A 19,134-nucleotide genomic window follows, 5' to 3' on the forward strand; every position below is an offset into this window, starting at 1 on the left:
TTCTCTTCTCCTTATCTTTCTTTGGCACTAGAGACCCGAGCGGCCGGGGGGGGGGGGGGACACATTAAGCGAGTACTCTACCACTGTGCTGACATCCCTACCTTCCCCTCCCACACCCCACCCCACCCCACCCCACCCCCTTTTCCTTAATTTTGAAACCAAGCCTCTCTAAGTCCCCAGGCTGGCCTCAAACTTGTAATCCCCCAGATTTGTCAGCCTTCTGCTTAGCTGGGATTCTGGGCCTGTCCTCACCGCATCTGGCTCTTTATTTCCTCTTACTGGTAGGCTTACTGAGGTGTGACTTACGTACAGTAAAATGTGCTCTTTTAAATATACAGTGTACTCAGCAGGGGCAGCTCGGTGGTAAAGAGGGCTTCTGTCCTTGCAGAGGACTCAGGTTTGGTTCCCAGCACCTACACCAAGCAGATCACACTCACCTGCAACTCCAGTTCCAAGGGATGTGACACATTCTTCTGGCCATTTCAGGCACTTGAACGTCCATTGTACACACACACACACACACACACACACACACACACACACACACGTGCACACATACATATAGACAAAAATAATAAATAAAATTTAAAGGTGCAATTATATGAGTTTATCAAATACGTGATTGTGAAACTACACCATGGTCAAAACAGAACAGTTTCATCACAGCGTAGTCAAGTGGGCCTGACCTCCAGGTTCTCCCAGCATCCCTCAATCAGGGCGTGGCCAGCATACCTCACCCTTCACTATGTAATCCAGACATTTTGGTCCCCTTCGCTCTCTCTTCTTTCTCTATTTCTTGTCTCTCTCTCTGTCTTTCTGTTTCTCTGTCTGTTTCTCTCTCTCTCTCTCTCTCTCTCTCTCTCTCTCTCTCTCTCTGTGTGTGTGTGTGTGTGTGTGTGTGTGTGTGTGTGTGTGTGTGTGTCCCTGCATGGGGGCTTCTCTGGCCCCGTTCTTTGGGACCAGTGAAACTGCCAGGAGCTGCTCCCAATAAACCTGCATTTACATACTTTTTTTTTCTTCAAGACAGGGTTTCTCTGTGTAGCCTTGGCTGTCCTGGACTCACTTTGTAGACCAGGCTGGCCTCGAACTCACAGTGATCCTCCCGCCTCTGCCTCCCGAGTGCTGGGATTAAAGGCTTGCGCCACCACCGCCTGGCCCCCCATCAGTCTCTGTAAAGCCAGCTTCAAGAGAGTGGATCAGCACAAGATGGTGCAGAGGGTTAAACCCAGGCCCGAGCTAAGTACTCCACACTAAGATGTACCCCCAGCCCTTAGCCGTTTTCAGGTAAGCTCATCCAGAAGTTTGAGAGAGAAGCCTCCTGAAATTGTGTGTCTGGGTTTAAGTCGTTGTGGTTAGTGTGTAGTAGTCATTTGAGTCAAGAGAAAACCAGCACCAAGTGTCTGAAATAAATACAAAAGGCGACGTCATCCAATGTGCTCAATTATTACACTGCAATCTGAACCAATTCTAACGCCAGCCCCACCCAACTCAAGACTCTAGGAAACAGTCACTGAATAAACACAGCCAATCAAGCTCTTCTCTTTCCCCCATGCCCCGCCCACTGCAGGGACTCCAACCAATAAAAGCATTCCACTGAGAACTGGGGTTGCTAGGAGAATATGGTTTTTGAACAGTGGCCAATTCATAATAGCCAATATTCCACAGTCGTCCCATCCCCATGGGCCTGTGCGTTCAACAGAACGGCTGTCATCTTATGAAGGGAAGGGCTGGGTCTCAGAGAGGAACCATAGTGTGCCCCTGTGCGCCCGTGATAAAAGAGAGAAGCGTTGTCACTGCACGTCTTTGACTCTTCTTTAACCCAGCCTGCTTCCTCCCTTCCCTCTCTCCCTCTCCTACCCTCTTTCTTCCCCCTCTCCTCTTCCCTCTTCCTTTTCTTGTTGTCTCTCCTCACCTTTCTTTTCTGCTCCTTTACTGTTCCTTCTTTTTTCTCTCCTTCTCTTCCCTCCTACCCCATTCCTGATGTGAGCAGGCTGCAGGCTCAGAACTGGAGAGTCAAGATACAATAGACACAATTAGTTATTTAAAAAACAAAACCCCAGCCGAGCAGTGGTGGTGCACGCCTGTGATCCCAGCGCTCGGGGAGGCAGAGGCAGGTGGATCTCTGTGAGTTCGAGGCCAGCCTGGTCTACAAAGTGAGTCCAGGACAGCCAAGGCTACACAGAGAAACCCTGACTCAAACACAAACAAACAAAGCAAAGAAACAAAAACCCAACCTTTTTTTTTTTTTTTAATTTACCAATAAAGACTCAGGAGCCAGATGCAGAGGTGAAAGACTACTAGCTCAGAGAGGCAGAGAAGATCCAGCTGGCATTCTTACTCAGCTCATGTCCCAGAAGGAAAAAGCCCTTTCTCCTTCTCCGTACTGTCTTAAATACCCTTCAACTCAATGTCTCTCCTTTCTATTTCCTGTGAATCTCTCTATCCATCCTCCAGACTTTCTCTCACTCTCTAAGGTTTTTTTCCCCCATGTTTACTTTGTGTCAACTGGTTGTGCTCCACCTCTTGACCTAGGGCTAACTTTATTTAATCCTGTATAGAGGAAGCTCTTAGATTAAAGGTGTGTGTGCTAGGGCTGAGCCACACCACAACTAGAAACAGGTTTTTCCAGCACACAATCTCGGGGCTCACAATGGGATCGAATATCCTGCAACAACTACTCCTGTGAGAAAACACATCGGGGGAAGCAGTGTGTGTAGAGCTAAGTGGACTCTGTGAGGAGACCTCACGGAGGAGAGAGATATTTAACTGGACCTTGAAGAGTTAGCAGCAGCAGCAGCAGCAGGCAGAGGCGACGAGGTGGGAGGCCATCCTGGGTGGAAGGAACAGAGAGGGAAATACTGTAGAAAACTGGTGGTGGCGAGCAGATGGGGCAAGTCCTGGTGAGAGAGAGGAGGCTGGGGCCAGACCAGGGAGGGCCTCGGAAGCTGGGCTAAGAGCCTTGGTGACACCAAGAAACTTGACCCAGGGAAGTGACAGGATTGTATAGTTGTTAAGAAGGCTCTTTTGGAGGCTATTATGGGATAGATGGTACAGGCGAGGTGAGTCTTGGGATGTCAAGACAGTTAGGAAGATGTTGCAACGGTCTAGATCAAAGTTAATAAAGTGTGGTCTGAGGCAAGAAGATTGTGAGGAGGGATTTGGTTTACTGAAAGGACTATAAGGCAGAATTGATAGGACTGTGTGGAAATCCACGCAGATGTGCAAGGGATTGATAAAGGAGCGGGAAGAATTTCTCAAATGCAGTTGCAACAGGGCTCCAGACCTTATTAGGCTCCCAGACCTTAGCACGACTGACTCCGCGATGGAAGTACCATTCATGCTGCAAAGCTCAGCATGTAGACAGCACCACCTGCTAACGTTAAAACAAAGGCCTGAGCTATCAAAGTCCACAGTTCTCTGAAAGTCTCTAATGTATTAGCCTTGCTTTTTGGCTTCTGTGGCTCTGCTTCTGGCTTACTGTTCTTGTTGACTGAAGTGTGTCAACCCAGAACATGGCTTTTGTGTTTAAAAGCTCACCCTGTACGGGGTGTGGTGGCACACGCCTTTAATCCCTGCACTCGGAGGCAGAGGCAGGTGGATCGCTGTGAGTTCAAGGCCAGCCTGGTCTACAAAGTGAGTCCAGGACAGCCAAGGCTAACATGAAGAGACCCTGTCTTGAAAAAACAAAACAAAACAACAAAAAATAAAATAAAGGCTAACATGAAGAGACCCTGTCTTGAAAAAACAAAACAAAAAATAAAATAAAATAAAATAAAGTCTCATCCTGGGAAAGGTTCAGGGCTGCCCTGGGATCCTGAACACCCAGTGTAATCACTGGCCAGCTAATAAAGACTTTCTATTGGCTTAAACCCATGTGTGAGCAGTCTTCTCTGCTCCACAACACCATGTCCTTGCATTCGTAGGTTGGAAGACCATGTTCATAGTTACATGTCTCTTTCTGAAGCTAGCTTATCAAGAATGGGTCCTGACTTACATAAACATTTTTTCTGTCCCTGCATCTGATCTCTGGAGTTAGTTTCAAAGCCGTGTGTAGTGGCCCTAGGAGTACCCGGGGTCTTCCACCCAGGTGCTGAGTGTCGCCCTTCTCTGGAATCTCAGAACTGGAACAAAGTACATGGCTGCCAGGGCCTTGGAAGGAGCTGGAACTTGGGCTGCTGTTGGCCACCGATCAAGTGCTTGTTTTCTGAGGGGGAGAAACCTAGGCTCCTTGAGTGAGACTAATAATAAAGTTGAATCCCAGAGAGAAACAGAGGGCAAAGTCCAGACTCTGCCTCATCCTGAGACTGGGATGCTGCTGCCTCCAGGTCCCTCGCCGCTTTGGCATTGGCTGCCATCACTCAACCCAAGGGAACACTAAAAGCTTTAGCTACAGATAACATATCAAAACCCCCACACCAGGGACTGTGCCTGCCAGAAGTGCTTTAGTACTCATGAAATTTTCTCTCTAAATAGCTCCCTTGTTTACTGTTGTGTTTGTGCTTTAAAAGAGATTTTTAAATTGAGGTACAGCATACATAAAGATCATGTGCGTTTATTTTTTTATTTTTGATAATGTACATTTTTTAAAGACCCTCTGCGATTGTTTTAAAATTATTATCCACACTTAAATAGAGCAGGAATGGATCGAGTCCCATGGAACATTTACTGATGTGAATGCCAGGGCTGGTTGGCAGTACGTGGCCAATGGAGATGAGTAAGATTTTGTCCCTCATCTGGAGTGTATAACTTACTGGGGATGTGGGTGAGGGGGCGGGGGGAGAGGCACACAAACGATTTAATCACCATTTGAAAAATCCTAAAGCAGAAGCATTTCTCTTCAACAAACGTTTCTTTACTGCCCACTCTATGCCAGGCACTGTGAAAGGCACCAGGAGGCCAGCCTGGTGGAACTGAGGTGGGACTGGGAGTGTAGTGAGAGAGGTGGGGCCTCACTAGTACCAGTTAATGAATTTCACCCTGAGGGATTGGGGATGGAAAAGACAGCATCCGAGCTTAAGCTCAGTGGATAGAGAAGGTAGAAAGAGAGACTATACATTCAGAAACCAGCAGGTGCTGAGGAATGGAAGATTGACTCTTAAGGGTACGTGCGCAGAGATAAGAGACCCACTGCTGCTGAGCCAGCAGAGGTGGGGGTGCACACCTTTGGGATCCAGTGGTGAATCCCTCAGGGAGGAAGGGGAGCCTTTCCTTCCCCAGAATAAATGATGAGCTTTTGACGGTAGCGGTGGAGAAATGGAGTGAGAAAACATTTATTTCATCAATCAGGGCCATTATACACCTTGGGCAGTATAGGGGGTTTTGGGGGGTGAATGTGCTTGATTCGCTGAGGCTAGGAGTGGCAGGGGTACTTCATTTACACAGCCCCATCATAAGAAGGGGGACACAGTACTTAATTATCCCATGGGCAGCCGTGGGGCGGGGGTGGGGAGGAGAAGAACTCCAGGTACAATTAGATCCAGGACTCTCCATATGCATACTGGACAGGTTTCCTACAGAGAAAGGGTCTGGCCTGTAATCTCCCTGAGGGTTAGGTGACACTCCTTGGAGGATCTGGGGTTTCCCTAGATCAGTAGGAGAGGAGGGAACTCAGCTGAGGAAGACAGTCTGTCATTTTAGCACTGAGCTCAGGGGCTTTCCAGTAATGACAGACTTTGACCTCAACAGCAGCGTCCAACTGTAGACTATGTGTCAGGGGGGCAACAGTGGCAGGACATGCAACTGGAAGGCTCCTAAAACAGATTTAAAGGTCTGATATATATACTTTTTTGAGACAGGGTTTCCCTATGTAGTCCTGACTGTCCTGGAACTCACTCTGTAGACCAGGCTTGCCTCGAACTTGAGATCTGCCTGCCTGTCTTCCAAAGGCTGAGATTAAAGGCATGCACTACTTAGATTAATGTCTTAAGTGCCACAGGGAACAGAGAAACGTCCTGCTTGTCATATTTCCTTGTACTTTCCCCATCTCCCAGTTTGTCCTCCATAGTGGGAAACTAATTGGTTAGTCTCACCAATGAGCTGTAATAGGCATCTCCCGTATCATTTCTGAGCTAGAGCATAAAAAAAGCAAGTGTAAATTGTCTCTTAGCTTTCTTGCTCTGCTCTATAAAGGCCAGAAAGGGTCCTAGGTGGCACTGTTAGGTCTCAGACTCAGGACAAATAGATAAGTAAGGTGCCTGTTTAACATATCACACTGGACACCAGGCTCTCCCAGCACCCCTCAGTCCCTACCTGCTACAGGGAATGGCTGGCTTACCCTGCCCCCTACCCTAAAAATTCTCCAGCTCAGGAGCTGGGTTGCCCATCCCCCAGCTGCCCTTCCCTGTATACTCCAGACAGTTTGGTTACCCTGCCTTCTTTGGTCCACCCTTTGCCGCCCTGGCCTTTTGGTCTGGTTCTCCCCTTTCCCCTCTCCTCACATAGCTCAGGGTCATGTTCACTCTGGATTCTCCCAGATGTCCCCACCCCTGGCTATACAGTAAACCTTCTTTACCATCTATACCAGAGAGTGGTCATGTCCTTCCTTTTTCTTTCTGGGTTTCATTTCTTGGGTGCTGAAACCACAGGTTTGGCATATATGAGTTCCCTTCCAAGGGCCTCAGCATCTCGGAATGAAGCTGATCCGACTGATCATTTGTGTCTGCTGGCTTCTGTCATCCATCAGATCTGACCCAAATTCTAGAGTCCGCCTTCTCGGCTACTTCTTCCCTCCATGCGCTAACCATTCCTGCTCCTTGTCTGTGCCCCACGTGTCTCTCCAGCCCCTCGAGCCTTCTACACTCCCTCAAGACACCTGCCTGGGCGCTCTTCTCCCATCTCTGGGCTCTGGCCCGCCACACCCACCCTGGGATCTACTAAAGATGCTTACCATCTCTCCTTTGCCTGCTCTCTCAGCTCTCTCTACTGGATAAGTGTCACCTCCAGCTGCCTGCTTTGTTACTACAAAGGGCACACTTCTGTGCCAGGAAGCTCCTCTCACCCTATTTGGGCACTGGTCACATGGGAAGGGATGCTTTTCTCTCTGTGATTGGGAACATTTTCTTTTTTGACGAGTTTCCCATTCCATGTGGTGTAGAGGAATTTTAATTCGGGACATAGCTGCTCTGGCAAGACATCTCATCCGAAGACCTGCTAGGTCTGTGTGCCCCTGCTGGAATACAGATATGCCTTTAATCCAGGAGACAGAGGCAAGAAGATCTGAGTTCAAGGCCAGCGTGGTATAGAGCAAAGAAAAACTTAGGTCCAGGCCTTTACTCCCAAACAATAAAGGTAAAGATAGTTTGCAGAAGGAAGCACTCATGTTTGAAAGTGATAGTTAATTGAGTGGCAGAAAAAAAAAAAGATGAATCAGAGATTTGACAGAAAAGATTATACCCAACTCTCTCTGTCTCTGTCTGTCTGTCTGTCTGTCTGTCTGTCTGTCTGTCTGTCTCTCTCTCTCTCTCTCTCTCTCTCTCTCTCTCTCTCTTTCTCCCTCCCTCCCTCTCCCTCTCCCTCCTTTCCTCCCTCTTGGACTTTATAGAAATTCCCTCTTAGCAGAGTTTCAGTTTTCAACCCTCTCTCACTCCTCCTCCTCAGATTACAAAGAGCTTGGCCTCAGTACAAATCAATGGTCAGAAACTGACACACCCAATTTCCAGATTCTCTCATATGGTTAAAAGCTTCTGCCATCGCACAAACAATTGATCCCTAGATCTCTTATATCTAAACTTGCTCTGCTCTACACTTTCTCTACTTCCTACTCTTAGAAATCTCATCTCTACATGCTCTCCATGCTCTGCTCTCAAAAATCCCTAGAGACTGTGCTGTAAACTCTATCTCAGGATCTGTGAATTCACTGGGTGTAGTTAAAAATTCTATAAACTCTGAAACAAGAATTTTGCTTTAGACTTATAATAGGGCTTATACTTAAAATCTATACATGGGTAATCTTAATTTGTTACAACATTGTTTATATGTGATCTGACTCTTTTTAAGAATATACTGTACATGTAGCTTAGACCCAGCTCTTGTTTAAAATAGATCTACAAAACACAGGTATTTTAAATAATAACCACATGGCTGGCAGCCATCTTTATTAAGGTTAAAGGGTATATTCCATGTGCTTTACCCAACATCTTATGATGACCACAGAGAATAAACTAATTAAGGCAAAACCTACATAACTTTCCAGCTCTCTGTTTCTCCTTTTAGACACAACAACAGGTCTCCAAAATAGTTTGGATTGGTATGGATTTTTGGATGATGATAAAATTTTATGTTTGTAAAGGTCTGCTTCGGTTGACAAAAGATGACTTCGAGATTTACACCTACCTACTTATGTTTTTGGCAACTGTTCAGCACCAGGCCTTTAAAAAGTTTTAGATAAGTAACAACATATGTTTGATAAGTAAAAGTTATAAATTCCTAAGGTCTACTGAGGTTCATAGTAATATATGTCTAGCCTCTTTATCTTTGCTCACTTTGTTAAGTTTTAGCTATGTTGATAAACTAAGTCATGTAAAACAAAAAGCAACAACAACAACAAAAACAAAAACAGCCCAATGATATTCTGTAATGGTGCACTATAAAAGGATAAAGAAAATTCCCAACCTCCCCAAGGGCTGTGCTTATGGTTTGAAGTGTACTGCACTGATGGTTAAAGTTTTGTTTTGTTTTCTATGTTTGGTTGGTTTTTCAAGACAGAGTTTCTCTATGTAACAGCCCTGGCTGCCCTAGATTCGCTTTGTAGACCAGGCTGGCCTCGAACTCACAGTGATCCACCTGCCTCTGCCTCCATTTTGCTGCTAAAGGTAATTCAATTAAATTTTCAACTCAAAATCTTAAAGCTCAAACTCAACAAGGATAAAACTGTAAAGTTCTGATCTTTTAGGAGCTACCAACGTAAACTGTTAAAGATACTTAAGACATACAAGTTAATGTGTTTTCAAGGTCAAGCCTAAAGTCAGGCACGTTTAACAGACAGTGTTGTAACCTGATTAAACGGTCTAGCCCCTCCGTGGAGACGTGGAGACCTACTCCAGTTCCCAGCCTCCTCCGCTCACACCAGCTATCGCTCTTAGCACATTAGAAACCGTCTTCTAGATTATAAGGTGAAGTTAAGTTTACGTTCTCAGGCTCCGCCTTCCAGTGATTATGTCTCTATGGTTTCGTTCCTCAAACTTTGTGTGTTTTGTTACCTGGATATTCTGTAAAGTTCCCCAACTATAGAACCGATCAAGTTAAAGGTCAGTTAGAAATGCTTTGTCTAGTTGGTCAAAATGATGTAATGTTGCTTCCTACACCTGGATGCCTGCTTGTTCCCGGTTATAGTTTTGTTACCTGGTTGTTACTTGGTTCCAGTTTTTCTCATAAAAAAAAAAAAACCTGCCTTAGAAGCAGGCTGATGTTACAGTTTGGTTCCTGAGTCCACTGCGTCCCTGGCCATGGTCAGTCTTGGGGTTTTGGCGTTTTAACTAACTATCAATATCTCACTGAGATCGGTGCTCACAGACAGTCCTTTAACTCTTTAGGGATCGGCTAAGCATGACGTTTAAAAAAGTTTCCTGTAATACACATGCAGGCTCCTATCCAAAGGATAGGTAACCCTAGGGTCCCCAAAGAAGACGGATGGGGCTCAGCAACTCCACCTGAATGGTGGTAACACTAACCACTGGGGAAAACTGCCCCAAGCCTCACCTGCTGCCGGAGCCATACACAAGCCTTGGATACTTTTGGGTTGACTGCCTTACACGATCAAAGTAAGGTCAGTTTTCCTTAGCCCCTCTTCCACAGCAAAATTCTCCGACCTGGGACTGGCAGCCAAAAGTAGATGCGCTCTGCGGGGCAGCTGAAAATTTAGTGCAGTCCTTGTATGACAGCCAAAGACCAACGAAGCCATCAAGACTGTGGGAGCCTGAGGCAGACATCTGGGTGGTGTTTGGGTTATACCTCCTGCTAGAATGTATCCTAGCAGGGAACATCCAGCTCCTCCCCCAAGGTTGCAGCTGCCTTCTCTTCAGACATAAAATCAAGCCTCAGGCCACCACACTTTCCTAGCCGTCTCCAGCTGAGAAAGCTAACAGTTTACCTTGCTACCAGACTCTGGAAAGACTCACAGAGGCTTTTAACCCAGAATCATTTTTGATTTCCCAAGCTTTCCCCAGGCCCCAAAGGCATAAGTTTACTGCCTTTTCTACAATATGGATTTCAGTACAGATTACAAACAGTGGTAATGTAATGCTAACATATCTAAAACTTTAAAAAAAAATTAACTTATCGGGGCTGGAGAGATGGCTCAGAGGTTAAGAGCACTGTCTGCTCTTCCAGAGGTCCTGAGTTCAATTCCCAGTAAACCACATAGTGGCTCACAACTGTCTATAATGTGATCTGATGCCCTCTTCTGGCATGCAGGTGTACACGCAGATTTACAAAATTAATAAATAAATATTTTAAATCAACAACAAAAAATTATCTAATAAATAAATCTTTAAAACCAACGACAAAAAAATTACCTATGTGCATTGGCGCTTTGCCTGCATGTGTATCTGTGTACACGTGTCAGATCCCCTGGAACAAGAGTTCCAGGATGTTGTAAGCTGTTGCGTTGGCGCTGGGACTCGAACCCTGGTCCTCTGGCAGCCTGAGCCATCCCTCCAGCCCATATCTAAAACTCTCATTTCTTTTTGAAAACTTAAAAAGAAAAGAAAAAAATCTCATAAGCTTCAGGGAATCAACTTGAATCAATCTCTCATAGGTCAAATCCAGATAAGTATTCTTTTTAAAAAATATTTATTTATTATTATGTATATAATGTTCTGCCCGCATGCACAACTGCACACCAGAGGAGGGCACCAGATCACATTAGAGGTGGTTGTGAACCGCCATGTGGATGCTGGGAATTGAACTCAGGACCTTTGGAGGAGCAGCCAGTGCTCTTAACCTCTGAGCCATCTCTCCAATCCCAGATAAATACTCTTAAGTTTCCCTCACCCCCCGCCCCCCTACCCCGTACTGCCTTTTCCCTCCCTCTCCCCTGGTCTCGGGATTTCCCTCTTCTAACTACCAGGACCACGGGCCCAGAAGCTTTAAATGTACACAACTAGAGACGGCAAACTATTTCAAACTGCTTCTGATGGAACTTCCAACCAGCCTGAGCCTCTGCTTCCTATATGGCTCTAGAGCAGCTAGCCCTGAGAGGAGGTCCAGCCTCACAGACTGCCCCAGCCTGGCCTGCGCTTCCCTAGCCCCACAGGGTCCTGGGAAGCCTGAGTAGTAAGTGAAACAGCCTGCATTCCTCTCTGCTCCCAGCCTTGGCTAGCATTCCAGCTCTCCTGAGTCTCAACAACGATGATGCCCCAATGTTGGCAGGAAGTAGTCATCGGAAAGATGTCGTCGCCCCTTGTCATTCATTACCACAAAAAGGCTGGGATGTTAGATCTCAGTCCCGGGACGGATGGCTAAGGTCCCTATTTAATATATCGAAGTGGACCTGGACACCAGGCTTCTCCTGCATCCCTCAGTCCCTGCCGGCTACAGGGTGTGGCTGTTGCCCTAAATTTCTCCAGCCCAGGGTCTGGGCTGCCCTTTCCTATACAATCCAGCCATTTTGGTTACCCTGTCTTCTTTGGTCTACCTTTTACCCTCCTGGCCTCTTGGTCTGGCTCTCCTTCTCTTCCTGTGGTCTGGCTCAGGGTCATATTCACTCTGAACTCTCCCGTATGTCTCTGCCTCTGGCTATGCTCTGGTTTTTGGCTTTTTTTGTTTGTTTGTTTGTTTGTTTTTTGTTTTGTTTTGTTTTTTGTTTCATCTACAATAAACCTTCCCCACCATACCTAGAAGCAGCCATGTCCTTGCTTTTTATTCCTTTTTGCACTAGACATGTACCGTGGGCAAAAACTAAACTTTCCCTGTATTGAGCCACTGGAACTTGGAAGTTTATCGGCTGCTACAGTATAACAGAGCTTATCCTGACTGATAGCCCTGGCGTTGTAATTTACTCCAGCGGTAGAGGCTGGCTTGACTAGTCAGTTCAGGGGGCAACAGCAAAGATTATATACACTGAGGCATACAAGCAACAGAAATTCATTTCTCCCAGTTCTGGTGAGACCACCCTTCTGGGGTCGGGGAGCTAGCCTAACTGAGTCCTAAAGGGGCCCTCTTCAGGGTTGCAGAGTGCTAAGTTCTCACTGGACGTTCATATGATGGACAGCCAGCCAGCTAGTTTTTGTCCCCTTGTTGGAGGGCCACTAATTCACTTGTCAGGGCCTCCATCCTCATAGTCACATTGCGTCCCAAACCCCCACTTGCAAGTACCGTCACGTGGGGTTAGCATTCCAACAGATGAGGCTGTGTGAGCATCACATGACCATCGTGTGACCCTTGCGTGACCATCTCGTGGCCCTCGATGGCTATAAGCAGGTAACATTTTCAGACTGGCCAAGGCATTCATCAGGATGCTCCGACCCATCTGCAGCAGCACCGACCCATCCAGGAGCATTTGAGAGTAAATTTGTCCCCCACTGTGCTGTCGCCTCGCCCTTCTCACACTGAGCACAAGCATCTTATCTTGTCACTGTTTCTTCCACTGGGTCCAAGGCCTTGTCTTCTTGCTTTGGTGTGAGTCATCGCGAGACAGAGGTCGAGAACACTCCCTTCCGGGAAAGCCAGGCTACCTGTGCCTGGAAAAGAGAAGCGACTCCCTCCTGCTCACAGTGGGACCACACACACACACACACACACACACACACACACACACACTTGGGGGAAAAGGTGTCAACAACCTGGCTACATTTCATTAAGACACTTGAAAGCAGCCTCTGAATTAAAAAGAGGCCCCGTTCCTGAGACAGCCTTCCCTGTGATGTCCCCGAACAAGCTTCCCCGGAGCTCAGAGCCGCGAGGACGCGCCACAAAGGGCACCACTTTGGGTTCGGTCTGGGAACATTATAAAGGACAGTGATGCCTGGAGTAGTAGGTTGTTTGCTGAGAGAGCCTGTCTCTCAGGCATGCGACTGGTGAGATGCCAGTGCTGGTAGAGTTAAGTAACACCTGAAGATCCTAGAGAAAGCGGGTACACATGTGTTTTTGGTGAAGGCAACAGGGGTTCTCTGTGGTCACGGCTACATAAGCAACAAGCAGGTTTAGCCTCTTTCTTGCTGCTTAGACAGAGTCGCCAAATTCCTACTCTGAGATAGTCACTGGTCTCAGAGGATCGTCTTCTTGCTAAACTGTCCCAGATCAGCTCTCGGGGCTGGCTGGGCATGGTTGTGACCCTATCCTCACTTCCTGCCCCCACCTCTTTCTCTGTCCTCCTCATGACCTTGAGAAAATTTCTTTCTTTCTTTCTTTCTTTCTTTCTTTCTTTCTTTCTTTCTTTCTTTCTTTCTTTCTTTTCAGCTTCTCCTTTTCCTCCCATCTCTAGTTTTTTTGGTTCTACATAACAGAAGACTCAATGACTTGTGATTTGAATGTGAAATGTCCCCTATAGGCTCCCATGTTTGAACCCTTGGTCCCCAGCAGGTGTCACTGTTTGGGGGAGGCTGGTAGTGGCTTGAGCTTTCTACCTTCTGATCTTCCGAGATGTGAGAGGTGGGTACCCACAGGCTCCTGACACCATGATGAAGCCACCCCAGGTGCCATGCCTCCCCTGCCCCAACGGGGACTGTGCTTTCTAAACTGTGAGCCAGGGTAAGCCGCTCCTAAGTTGTTCTATCACAAGAAGGAGGCAATCAAGGAACACAGTGACCTATCAAATCAAGAGACAAGCCGGGCGTGGTGGCACACACTTTTGATCCCAGCACTTGGGAAGCAGAGGCAGGTGGGTGGATGTGAGTTCGAGGCCAGGCTGGTCTACAAAGTGAGTCCAGGACAGCTAAGACTACACAGAGAAACCCTGTCTCAAACAAAACAAAACAAACAAGCAAAAAAACCAGCCCCAAATCCAAGTCAAAACAACTAAATCAAGAGACAGGTTGCTACTGACTAAATTAGGAACCAGTAAAGGAAGGAAAGAGAGTTAGTAGTCACTTGATATTTGAATTGCGTTGTGTGTGAGGGCAAATGATCGTGCTAAGTAGACAACGAGGCAAAGAAACCAGGAATAGGGAGTCTTTGGGTGATGGTGATAAAGACTGAATAATCCTGATGGAAGAACCCTATGAGAGGGGACAATATATAAGAATAATCACACCTCCAGGAGCAGTGATATTATTAACAGCTAACCATGTGTCAGGCACTGGGTTAAGTGTTATACATGGGGCTGGTGAGATGCCTCGGCTGGCAAAACGGCACTTGCTAGTAAGCCTGACAACGTGTGTCTGATGCCAAGAGCTCCTACCATTCTTGCGTGGCTATGGTGGGTGTACCCTGGAAGGCAGGGACCGTGGAGGCCTTGTCCATGGTTGCTTATTGCTACTGATTGTCTTTCCTTGCTCGTCACTGTTGTATCCCTCATATATATCTGGCATGGCATGAGGAAATCGTCACTGTCTATGCTTCACTCTGCCAGGAAGATTTCCCTGCAGAATCAATATGAGACTATACTTTCATATAACAATGTTGTTCAAACAAACTGATGACTTCATACTTCTTGGCGATGATTTTATAGAATTTCTGACTTGATTCAAGTAATTTAAAAACCCTCCTAGAGTATAGCAAAAACTTCTAGGAGCTCTGAACCTCCATGTACCAACCACATGAATTACCCCAGGAAGAAAAACAAGATTGAAGTGAATTAAATATCAAGGAAATACATTCATTCTAGGTTTAGTCCAGGAATGAGGTCCAGGTGTGCACCACGATGAACAAGGCCATATGAATATAAAAGCAAAGCATAAATGGAAGTTATACAAGGCAAGACAGATGACCTGTTTCTTGGTTTAAAAAAAAAAGTAACATACAAAACTATCCTTTGAACTCATAATAAACAAATGGAATAAGAAAAAGATAAAACTTCTGCTTTGAACTCATAATGAGCTTATAGATAAAACTACTGCTTTAAACTTTTTTTTCCTGGTTTTTTGAGAAAGGGTTTCTCTGTGTAGCCTTGACTGCCCTAGACTCGCTTTGTAGACCAGGCTAGCCTCAAACTCACAGTGATCTGCCTGCCTCTACCTCCCGAGTGCTGGGATTAAAGGCGTGCACCACCACGCCCAGCTTGCTTTAAATGAATAATGAGCAAAAATATCTAGTTAGGTTTGAATTCTAATGAAAAACATGTAATCTATAATCCTACTGTAACTACATTTTTGTACGTTGTATCTATTTTTGAATGAGGTAAATTTTTTCATACATAAAAAAACCTTTGCCTTGGAGTGTATAAAAGCCAGGACAGAAATCACATGTGTCAAGGCTCCCTGCTTCTTCCAAAAATGTGTCAGTATATCTGACTATCTGTATATATATATATGTTTTATGCATGTGTGTATGTATTATGTGTATGTGTGAGATTGTGATGCTTGTTAGAGCCTGTTTGTTGACACCCTCTGCTTCATCTACTGAGTGTTTGTGTAAATGTGATTCTTTCTTCTCTCTTTTCCTTCTTGCTGGCTCCCAGAAAAGTTAAAAGAATTCAGAGTTTCTCACCCATCACAGAGAACACTGGCTCCAGATAAGTTTTATACCCCCAGAAAAAAAGTCTGCCGAGTGATCTTTTGCTGACTCTATAGACACCCTCCCAGCCCCCTCCCTGTCCTGTACCACCCCCTTCCCCCATACTCTGACCACTTCAAAGCTGATTTTCAACATTTCTGGTGCCTGGAACAGGGACCTGAGGAAAGTAAGCTTTCTATTTTTAAGGCCTAGAGAGGAATCTCACCTAGGTTGCTGCAGATCCATTGGCAAGCGAGTGCCAGCTAAGGACAGATGAGTTATCTAAGTTGAAGCTCTGTGTGTTTCCCTCAGGATGGGCTAAAGTAAAATCTGTATTCTAAAAAAATCTGTTCTTTATTAAACATATTGTTATTTATATTATTAAAAAGTAATTATTATATTATGCAATTATATTGTTTTTGTATATAACATATAACATCAAATTATTAAATATTAAATAACAATATTAAATATATACTTTAAAAATGTATAATTAGGGGGCTGGAGAGATGGCTCAGAAGTTAAGAGCACTGTCTGTTCTTCCAAAAGTCCTGAGTTTAATTCCCAGCAACCACATGGTAGCTCATAACCATCTACAATGAGTTCTGGTGTGCAGACACACATTTGGGCAGAATGCTGTATAAATAATAAATAAATAGATCTTTTTATACAGTACTCTGCTTGCATGTACTCCTGCAAGCCAAAAGAGGGCACTGTATCACATTACAGATGGTTGTGAGCCACCATGTGATTGCTGGGAATTGAACTCAGGACCTTTGGAAGAGCAGGCGGTGCTCTTAACCAATGAGCCATCTCTCCAGCCTCCATAAATAAATCTTTTAAAAATATATAATTAACATATCAGTTACTATATTATATAATTACATATTGTTATATATTATATGTTATCTAATGATAACATTATTAATTATATTACACTGTATTATATAATTATATAATTGTATGCTGAGTGGTAATGGATTATAATTAGATAACATATTATTAAACATATATTTAAGAAATAAAGAATTCAGATGAGCACTGGTTAGCTGACTGATTTCTTCCAGCTTATACAGGCAGTCAGCCCTGATTTCCAGACCAGGGAACTTTATAAATAAAAACATGGGAGACAATAGGAACAGAAAATGGAGGAAAAACCAACCTTAGGGTTTTTGCTTTGTGGAATGTGCTTAAACAGGAATTAGCATAGAAAGAAAGCTCAGTTTAAGCCCCTGGGTGTATGTGTTGGAAGGATAAACTGACTTTGGCCTCCACATGTGCCCCAAGACATGTGTACTCTCTCCCTTGATCAATCAATATAATTTAAAAATTAAATAAACATTATACATGCTTTAAAAAACTTAGTCTTACAGCCACTATAATTTGCAGTTTTGAGACGAAAGAGCTGAGAATTTTCAGAGCCAGTATTTTAGAGCCTGTGTGACCTCACAGCCTCCCCTCTCACAAGCTGGGAGGAGTGACTAACAAGTTCCCTCCAATCCCAGAACTGTCCTGAGCTCTGAGGCCTCAGTGGACTGCAAGTGATGGCAGCAAGAAGTGGAGCCTGAAGTGACTCCTTCAGAAGATACAAAGAGAATGCGGGGCATGGGGAAACATGTTAAATAATGTAACAGGGAGGTAAAAGCAAAATGTTTTTGCCACAATTAACTAAATGTAATGATCACAGCTACGTGAAAATAGAAATATCTGTGGGAGTCCTGTCTACCCAACCAGAACACTCTAGGGCAGCTCTGTGTTCAATAATTGTGGTTGATGAAAGTCTTCCCCTCCCCCTGCAAACATAATGTTTGTATTGGTTATTTGGGAGTTTCACATAATGCACTCTAATCACATTCACCTCCAAGTTTTTCCACTCCCTTACCCTTGTGACCTCCCACAAGAAGAAGAAGAGGAAGAAGAGAAAGAGGAGGAGGAAGAGGAGGAGAAGGAACAGGAGGAGGAGGAGAAGGAGGAGGAGGAGGAGGAGGAGGAGGAGGAAGAAGAAGAAGAAGAAGAAGAAGAAGAAGAAGAAGAAGAAGAAGAAGAAGAAGAAGAAGAAGAAGAAGTCCAAATTGTGTTGCCTATATACTCACTGGAGCATGCTCAAACTCCCAATGTCCAGTCCTTTAAAGAAATGGCTTCCTGTGTAGACGCCTTCTTTTTATTTTGGAGATGGGGTGGGGGTGGGGTTGTCACAGAACCATTCTATGTCTCTAATTCAACCTTGAGACTGCAGTCATTGGCACCACTGGGATGGGAGAGCTTCCTTGCCCTTTACAGTCAATGAGATCGTGGATGCTGGACTTCCACATGGTTTCCGGCGACAGCACAGACATATAGACCACAGATACCCTCATGGCCCCTAGTGACAACATAGGCCACTGACCTCAACATAACCTCCAGCTGAGACAGTTTATAGTAGATGCTGTGTTGAGTTTTGGTGACTTGGGGACACACGACTACTTAAAGCCAAAGAATATGCTGAAGGCACCTGAGCAAGTAGTGTGGCTTGTTTTTAATATAAAACTTGGGAAAACTAAAGGGTGATATGGGATAGAAATCTAGGCGGTTAAGGAGCAGATGATTGGAGAAGCTATCCTGGTGTTACTATTTAGTGTAAGTTGATGTTGATGCCTTTCCTAGTCATCAAAAATCTCCTCCAGTTGTCGAGTTTTGATAGTGACTGGACCAACTCCATTGGAAGTCATGATCCCTCTACCCAGTAGTGCAAGCAAACAGCCTTATATTGATTCCAGTATCGAGCAGCAATGATAGGGTTGTCTCCAGTGGGTTAATTAGAATTCTTTTGATCATTTTTTTTTAATCCTGCATTCATGTTAGTTCTTCCAGCTTGTCATTTCATCCACTGATTGATCTATCCATCCATCCATCCCTTCTTCCAATATTTACTAGTCTCCTGTTATGCCGTGGGTTCTGCACCAGCACCGAGAAGGCGATCCCTGTAACATTGTGGTCTGGTGCTTTGTGTTTGATTGTTAACTATGCCGTTCCCCGAGGTCTGCTTGCCCCAGTATTGCTGTGTAACCTTGTCTCCCTGATTGGCTGAATAAAAGGTCTACAGCCTGGGCAGGGCAGAAGCAAGGGGTGGAGTGAAGGTTCCTGGGGTTCGGAGGGAGAAGGATCTTGGGTAGGAGACAGGTACAGGAGGAGGAACCAGGAAGGAAGAGAGCCGCAGCAGCGATGGGTTGACTGGAGAGAAGCGCACGGCCAGGTCGGTGTGGATGGAGGAAAGCAGCCCAAATGAACAACATTAGCAAGTATTTTGGGATTATGGATAGGAAGTAGCCCAGATAGAAGTTATTAAAGCAGATAGCATGGGCTGGGGGCTGGAAGGTGATGAGGAGAGTTGAGACGGTCAATATCTGTGCAGTCCCAGGTAGAATGAGGCTATTCTAAAATACAGCAGGCGTCTGTGTCTTTGTTGATTGTGATGGCAGGTTGGATGTTACCACAGTAATAATTATAGGTTTTTAATAATCAACATCATTAGATATCTTTGTATTTAGTACAACAGATCCTGAACAA

General features: G+C 45.2%; 1 long non-coding RNA gene across 2 annotated transcripts in view; it reads left to right on the plus strand.

Moving 5' to 3' along the window:
- The window catches only part of LOC311606753, a 31,713-nt gene that overhangs the window by 7,035 nt on the left and 5,544 nt on the right, over window positions 1–19,134 (plus strand). Inside the window, exon 1 of one of the 2 annotated variants that reach the window (XR_014782426.1) lies at window positions 17,736–19,134. This exon is cut by the window's right edge and continues 220 nt beyond it. The exons of the other annotated variant lie outside the window; for it this stretch is intronic. This is a non-coding gene — a long non-coding RNA (uncharacterized lncRNA). Of the gene's footprint in view, window positions 1–17,735 lie in introns of those variants that run through there. 2 annotated transcript variants of the gene reach the window in all.

The sequence above is a fragment of the Acomys minous genome (genome assembly GCF_964271855.1).
Source record: "Acomys minous genome assembly, chromosome: 10".
Classification (NCBI taxonomy): domain Eukaryota; kingdom Metazoa; phylum Chordata; class Mammalia; order Rodentia; family Muridae; genus Acomys; species Acomys minous.